We start from the raw sequence: 7,670 nt of genomic DNA, 5'->3' as shown, positions 1-7,670 counted from the left end.
TATATGATCATATAATTAAATGGTGAGATTATATAATCAACTATTTAGACCTTAAACTGCATGGTATTTCATCGAGTAACATTTATAGGCCGTGCTCACGGCAACACTAGGCCTTGTTTAGATGTTGTCAAATTCATCGTAGTCTACGTGTGTTGAGATGAATTAGAGTGAAATGTAAACTAAATTCCACCTTAATCTACCCAACACATATGAATTGATACGAATCTGAGTGCGTTCGAAGAAGACTCTTAAGAGCACAAGAGACGTCCACAGGTAAGGACGGCAGGTGCGGCATGCATACGTAAGGACGGCAGGTGCGGCATGTATTTCATCGAGTACTACAGAACTTGATAGCTTTGGCAGTGGATTGCTAGGTTGCTGACTCCTTAAAGTCAGGTCTGTACCTCCACCTGCCTGTCGAACACCCAGGAGAAGGGGACGCCACGAGGCTGGCACTGCCGCCTTCGTCGCGCGTCCAGCCGGTCCATCTTGCGCACCCTCTCCGGCAACCGGCAGACGTAGTCCTGCGCCTGTCTCCCCTCGCCGGTGAGGCCGGGGCCGAGGTCCGCGACGCCCCACCTGTCGACGAAGAACTGGACGATGTCGGCGTAGTCGGCGGTAGTGTAGACGCCGAGTCTCTGCGCGACGGCGGCGAAGTGGCGGAACAACTCCGGGTCCTGCCCGTCGAACATGTAGTAGGCCGGCATCAGGATCCTCTCCCTCATCATGTACCCGAGCGCGCGCACGGCGGTGTCCGGTGTCAGCGCGAACAGCTCGTCCACCACCCTGGTGTAGACCGTCTCGTGCCGCTTCTCGTCGCCCGCGATGGCGCCGCAGATCCTGGCCAGGCTAGGTGTCGCCCAGCGCCTTGGAGCGCCTGGCCGTGTTGCCGTGCGAGACGGCGGTGGCGCGCTCCTGGAATGCCGTGTAGATGAAGCCCCGGTAGCGGCACTTGTCGGAGGCCAGCCGCATCCCGGCGTTGATGAGGTGGTGGATGGTCTGCTCCACGCGGCGGACGTCGACGCGGCCGCAGAGGTACAGGTAGCGGTTCAGGAGGTCGCCGTGCCGGTTCTCCTCGGCCGTCCAGCCGCGGGACCAGCGCTGGAGGGGCTGTCTGTTGAGGGCGGCGTGGTACTGTTGAACCAACTGTAATCGTGTCAGTCATGTTTAGGTGCATTAGGTAGTTCATTTTCAGTTTGAACATCTTTTGTAATCGCGTAGAATCAGGGCGGAACGGAGACTGCACGTTTGCGTCTTGACCGCGTTCAGGTTGGGCTGGGTCTCCGCCATGGCTGGATAGCCGTGCATGTCGCACGGGCGCCGCAAATGACGGCGCACCGTGCAGCATCGAGTCGTGGCGGGACTCTCGGATCACAGCCCGGTTAAGTAACAAGGAATGCATCCAGATCAAGCGGGCGCCATTCGCAGTGAAAACACTTTGTCTCTCTCTCGCGTGAACTCGTGCTCTCGCCATTGTTAGGGGGTCGCCGCGGTCACCACCGGCCGGTGCCGCGTCGTGCCGAGCTCCTCGCCGGAGATCGGTTCTAACATTCTGGTACCAGAGCCAAGTTTATGTTCTATAGCGGCTCCGTGAGCCCACCGTCGTTGCCACCGAAGAAAGTTCGCGTTGTTCCTCGCCGGTCACCGGTGATCAAGATGGGAGACGAACAGACGAGTGTGCACGGTGTTCCCGGCGTCAAGGAGAGCACTCTCATGTGGCCAATGCTGTCCCGCGACAACAACTCCGAGTGGGCGATGCTAATGCAGTGCAATTTCGAGGCCTTGGAGATCTGGGAGGTGATCGACCCAGGTACCAACCCGAAGCGCTCGCAGGATCGTCAGGCCATGAGCGCGCTACTGCGCTCGGTGCCAAAGGAGATGTGGCAGTCGCTTGGGAGGCACAAGACCGTGAAGGAGGCGTGGGAGGCGGTGAAGGTGATGCGTTTGGGTGCCGATCGTGTAAAGGAAGTCAATGCTCAGAGGCTCCTGAGGGAATTTGAGAACATCACGTTCAAAGATGGGGAGTCGATTGAGGATTTCGGCATGAGGATCACAAACCTCGCCGGAAATCTCAAAACCCTTGGTGAAACCGTGGAGGATGTGCGCGTTGTGAAGAAGTTCTTGCGCGTCGTTCCTGCCAGGTTCACGCAAGTGGTCGTCTCCATCGAGATGTTTTGTGACCTCAAGACGCTGACGGTGGATGAGTTGGTGGGGCGTCTGCGAGCGGCGGAAGATCGGTTCGACGACAAAGTCGATCAAATCGTCGACAAGACGGGACGGCTCCTGCTTGCCGAGGAGGGCTGGCTTGAGAAGCACAAGCATCGTTTCCATCCCGGGGCCAAGCCGGGTGGAAGTGGTGGCGGCGCTGGTGGCAGTTCGTCAAAGGGCAAGGCGGTGGCGCGCTCTGACGGCGGTGCCTCGGGCCCAGTCAAATTGACCTCCGAGGGCACGCCGAGGAGGAAGGGGCGATGCCGCAACTGTGGCATCTACGGCCACTGGGCGGAGGACTGCAAGCGCCCAAAGAAGGAGAGAAAGAAGGAAGGACGTGCACCGGAGGCGAACGTGGCGGTCGGCGGCGCTGACATGCTAGGCGGCGCACTGATGCTGGCAACGTGCGATGTCGTGCACGGGCAGCACCAGATCATCCACCTGACGGAGAAAGTGGTGCCGGTGAATGTACCTGACGACGTGTGGGTGCTGGACACCGGCGCCAGCAACCACATGACCGGCGCAAGGTCGACACTGTCACAGCTCGACGAGACAGTCCGCGGGACAGTGCGTTTCGGTGACGGCTCCAGTGTTAAGATCCAAGGTATGGGCTCAGTAGTGATACAAGATCGCAGTCAAGGTCATAAAGTACTTACTGATGTTTACTACATACCTGAATTGAGGAGTAACATAGTGAGTTTGGGTCAGTTAGAAGAGAAAGGCTTTAAATATGTGGGAGAAAATGGGAGATTGTGTGTTTATGATCAGGAAAGAACACTATTAATTTCTGCACCTAGAGTTGGCAACAGATTGTACCTAGCAAAATTTGGGTTGGCACCACCAGTATGCTTGCTTACACAATCAGAAGATGAGTCTTGGCATTGGCATGCTAGATATGGGCGCATTAATTTCAGATCACTGAATGACCTAAGTGCTAAGTCAATGGTAGATGGGTTGCCAAATGTCAGAAGGGTAGAAAAGGTTTGTGATGGATGTGTCCTGGGTAAACAACATAGAAAACCATTCCCACAAATGTCAAGTTTCAGAGCAGATCATGGTCTTGAGTTAGTTCATGCAGATCTCTGTGGGCAAATCACACCTAGCAGTATAGGGGGTGCTTCTTATTTTCTACTAGTAGTAGATGATCACTCTAGGTATATGTGGGTTGATATGCTCAAGACTAAAGATCAAGCACTAGATAGTTTCAAGAGAATTATGGCTAGAGCTGAAAATGAGTCTGGTGGCAAACTCAAGGCACTGAGAACAGATAGGGGGGGAGAGTTCAACTCCAATCTGTTCATAGTTTACTGCAGTCAAGGAGGCATTAAACACTACACTACCACCCCATATACTCCACAGCAAAATGGAGTGGTAGAGAGAAGGAATCAATCAGTTGTAGAGATGGCAAGGTGTCTGTTAAAAGCAATGAGTGTCCCATCAGTTTTCTGGGGGGAAGCAGTGAGAACTGCAGTCTATTTGTTGAACAGGTCACCTACTAAGGCCCTGAATAATGTGACTCCTTTTGAAGCTTGGCATGGTAAGAAGCCCAAAGTCAATCACCTGAAAGTTTTTGGTTGTGTGGCACATGTAAAATTGGTTGGTCCTGGTTTGCACAAATTGTCTGACAGATCTAAAAAGATGGTTTTCATTGGTTATGAGTCAGGCACTAAAGGGTACAGATTATATGATCCCTCTACCAACAGGTTGGTGGTGAGCAGGGATGTAATATTTGAAGAGAATGTACCATGGAACTGGGATAATACTGGGTGCAGCACAGATCAGCAGGTGACAGACAGCTTCATAGTCCACTATGATGAAACTGACCAAAATCCGACAATAGCAGAAAATGCAGACAATGCTGTCAGTCCAAATGCAGGAGCAGGGAGTGGGCAGTCTGCAGATCAGGAGGGTGTTGCTAATAACTTTCAAGCACCTAACTCTCCTATTACTCCAGGTTCAAATTCTGATCAAGCTATTGTTTTTGCAACACCACCAAGTCAGAACTTTGAAGAAACCTTTGGAGGGCCTCTTAGATTCAGAACTCTGAATGATCTGTTGGACTCCACTGATGAAATACAAGACTATGATTATAGTGGTGTGTGCTTACTTGCTGTAGATGAACCAAATGGGGTTGATGATGCTCTACAACAAAAATGCTGGGTAGATGCCATGAACAGTGAGCTGCAATCAATACATGAGAATAATACTTGGTATTATGCTGATCTTCCAAAAGGTCACAAGGCAATAGGTTTGAAATGGGTCTACAAAGTGAAGAGGGATCCTGAGGGGAACATTGTCAAGCACAAGGCAAGACTTGTTGCAAAAGGATATGCTCAAAAGTATGGGGTGGATTATGAAGAGGTATTTGCTCCTGTAGCTAGATTGGAGACAGTGAGGTTGATGCTTGCATTGGCTGCCAATGGGAAGTGGGAGGTGCATCACATGGATGTAAAATCTGCTTTTCTAAATGGTGAACTACAGGAGGAGGTTTATGTGCAACAGCCTCCAGGTTTCCAGAGCTCTAAGCATCCTGGCAAAGTACTGAAACTGAAGAAAGCCCTCTATGGACTGAAACAGGCTCCAAGGGCATGGAATGCTAGGTTGGATCAGGAGTTAGTCAAGTTGGGGTTCTGTAGGAGTGAAGAAGAACATGCAGTGTACAAGAAAGGGAGTGGTGACACACTGTTACTCTTGGGTGTGTATGTTGATGATATCATCATCTGTGGGCCTGATAAGAACAAGATCAATCAGTTCAAGCAGCAGATGAGCAGAACTTTCAGCATGAGTGACTTAGGGTTGCTGAGTTATTATCTGGGAATGGAGGTGAAACAAAGGCCTGGTGACATAACCATCTGCCAAAGAGCATATGCATCAAAGATTGTTGAACAATGTGGCATGACAGGGTGTAATCCAGTGGATACACCAATGGAGCAAAATCTGAAACTGTTCCCTGGAAAACCTGAGATGGTGAAGGATATGTCAAAGTTCAGAAGTGTTGTGGGTAGTTTGAGGTACTTAGTGAATACTAGACCTGACATCTCTTACTCAGTAGGGATGGTCAGTAGATTCATGGAGTGCCCTACTGCTGAACATTGGGCTGCCATAAAAAGAATCGTAAGATATGTGGCAGGGACTACTGAATATGGGTGCAGGTATACCAGTGGAGCATTTTCAAACCTAAGGCTGTTAGGATACTCTGACAGTGATCATGCCGGTGACGTGGAGAAAAGAAAAAGCACCTCAGGTGTGGTGTTCTTCCTGAATGGAAATGTGGTCACCTGGAGCTCATAGAAGCAAAGAGTGGTGTCACTTTCAAGCTGTGAAGCCGAGTACATTGCTGCAGCTTCAGCAGCTTGTCAGGGAGTTTGGCTAAGTAGATTGATTGCAGACTTAACTGGTGAAAAGCTGAAAAGCTTCAGACTTCTCATGGATAGCAAGTCAGCCATTGAGCTGAGCAAGAACCCAGTTCATCATGAGAGGAGCAAGCACATTGACACTCGATATCATTATATCAGAGAGTGTGTGGCAAATGGCATAGCAGAAGTTGATCACATCAGCACTGACAGGCAGCTTGCAGACATCTTGACAAAGCCACTTGGGAGAATCAAATTTGTTGAGATGCGTCAGCAATTGGGAGTCAGGGATGTGTGTCACGATTAAGGGGGTGAAATGTTGAACCAACTGTAATTGTGTCAGTCATGTTTAGGTGCATTAGGTAGTTCATTTTCAGTTTGAACATCTTTTGTAATCGCGTAGAATCAGGGCGGAACGGAGACTGCACGTTTGCGTCTTGACCGCGTTTAGGTTGGGCTGGGTCTCCGCCATGGCTGGATAGCCGTGCATGTCGCACGGGCGCCGCAAATGACGGCGCACCGTGCAGCATCGAGTCGTGGCGGGACTCTCGGATCACAGCCCGGTTAAGTAACAAGGAATGCATCCAGATCAAGCGGGCGCCATTCGCAGTGAAAACACTTTGTCTCTCTCTCGCGTGAACTCGTGCTCTCGCCATTGTTAGGGGTCGCCGCGGTCACCACCGGCCGGTGCCGCGTCGTGCCGAGCTCCTCGCCGGAGATCGGTTCTAACAGGTACGTGGGGAGGGCCTCCTCCGTCACCATGCTGCCCACCAGGCAGACGTAGTAGTCGACTAGTCGTCGGGGATCTCCCGCGCGCGCCCGCAGCTCGTCCACCGCCTCGCGGAACCCCGGCGACGCCGAGTCTGGCAGCAGGTCGTGCGGCTGCCACGACTGGTCCACCGGCTTCAGCAGCGGCAGGATGTTCGACTCCGCCCACCCGTCAAGCGACTGCAGCACCTCGGCCTTCTCCGGCGCCATCATCGCCTCCCTCCTGCACATGGCCGTGATCATACGCCGCCGCCGGAAAGCTACTCGCTGCGATGGCGCCCATGCGTTCCATGATAACGGCGCGGTGCCAGCCGTCGTTAGTACACAGTAGGCAGCTAGTCCCGACATCATCACCATCCTCGTATGCATAGCTTGGCCGCCGCCGGGAAATCTACCGACGACGATGAGCTGGAGAATGTATAGGTATAGTAGGAATTATAATGATATTGATTACTATATTTGACCAACTATAGATACAGCGAGCTCGATCGTACAATAGTAGAACCCAAAACCTGATGTCAGATCGATGGAGCGCTTCGCCGCTTCCTGGTAGATGAGGCAGTGCAGTGTCAGCTCTAAGACAGACTCCAACGGAGCCGACCTAAACACGAGAGGCATTCTTGTGTTGTCTACAGTAAAAGGGCCCCGGACCCATAATGTCCCTTCTCCAAAACGGTCCCTTCCTCCTCTCGCGAGCCCTGCCGCCTCTTCCCTTCCTCCTCTCGTGAGCGCGGCACGGCCTCCAGCGTCGCCAGCGGCGGGTTCCTTCGCCGGCGTGCCCCTGGCACCAGGAGCGGGGTCTACTGCCGCGGGCTCCCTGCTGCAGCGCGTGAGTGCCGGATCTGGGCCCCGTGGCCGCCTACACCACAGCCACGCACGGATGTCGGAGTTGGGGAAGGTGTGGCTCCGCCGCCGCTGCCGCCGTCCGAGGGTCCGCGGCGCATCCTGCACCGCCGGCGCCGGTGCCCTCCCCTCCCCCACCCTCCTCCTCCTCCTCCCCTCCCCTCCCCTCCTCAATCGCGCTCGGATGAGCACGGGAGCGCGGCACGGCCTCCAGCGCCGCCAGCGTGCCCCTAGCACCGGGAGCGGGCTCTGCTGCCGCGGGCTCCCTGCTGCAGCGCGTGAGTGTCGGATCTAGGGCCCCGCGGCCGCCTACACCACAGCCACGCACGGATGCCGGAGTTGGGGAAGGTGTGGCTCCGCCGCCGTCCACGGGCTGCTCTGACCTCCTCCCTCCACTCCGGCGGGCCTCCTCGACTCGCTCTTCCTCTCCTCCCTCCGCTCCGACCGCTTCACCCAGATTTGCGTCGCGGAGAGAGGCGACGTGTTTTTGCATTCTAG

General features: G+C 53.7%; 1 pseudogene; it reads right to left on the bottom strand.

Annotated features, from left to right (window-relative positions):
• Positions 1 to 392: 392 nt before the first annotated feature.
• LOC136494223 (stearoyl-[acyl-carrier-protein] 9-desaturase 5, chloroplastic-like) lies at positions 393 to 6,686 on the bottom strand (annotated as a pseudogene).
• Positions 6,687 to 7,670: the final 984 nt, after the last annotated feature.

This window comes from Miscanthus floridulus, chromosome 1, assembly GCF_019320115.1.
Source record: "Miscanthus floridulus cultivar M001 chromosome 1, ASM1932011v1, whole genome shotgun sequence".
NCBI classification, from domain to species: domain Eukaryota; kingdom Viridiplantae; phylum Streptophyta; class Magnoliopsida; order Poales; family Poaceae; genus Miscanthus; species Miscanthus floridulus.
Note: the sequence above shows the minus strand (reverse complement) of the source record. Positions and strands in the feature narration are given on the sequence as shown.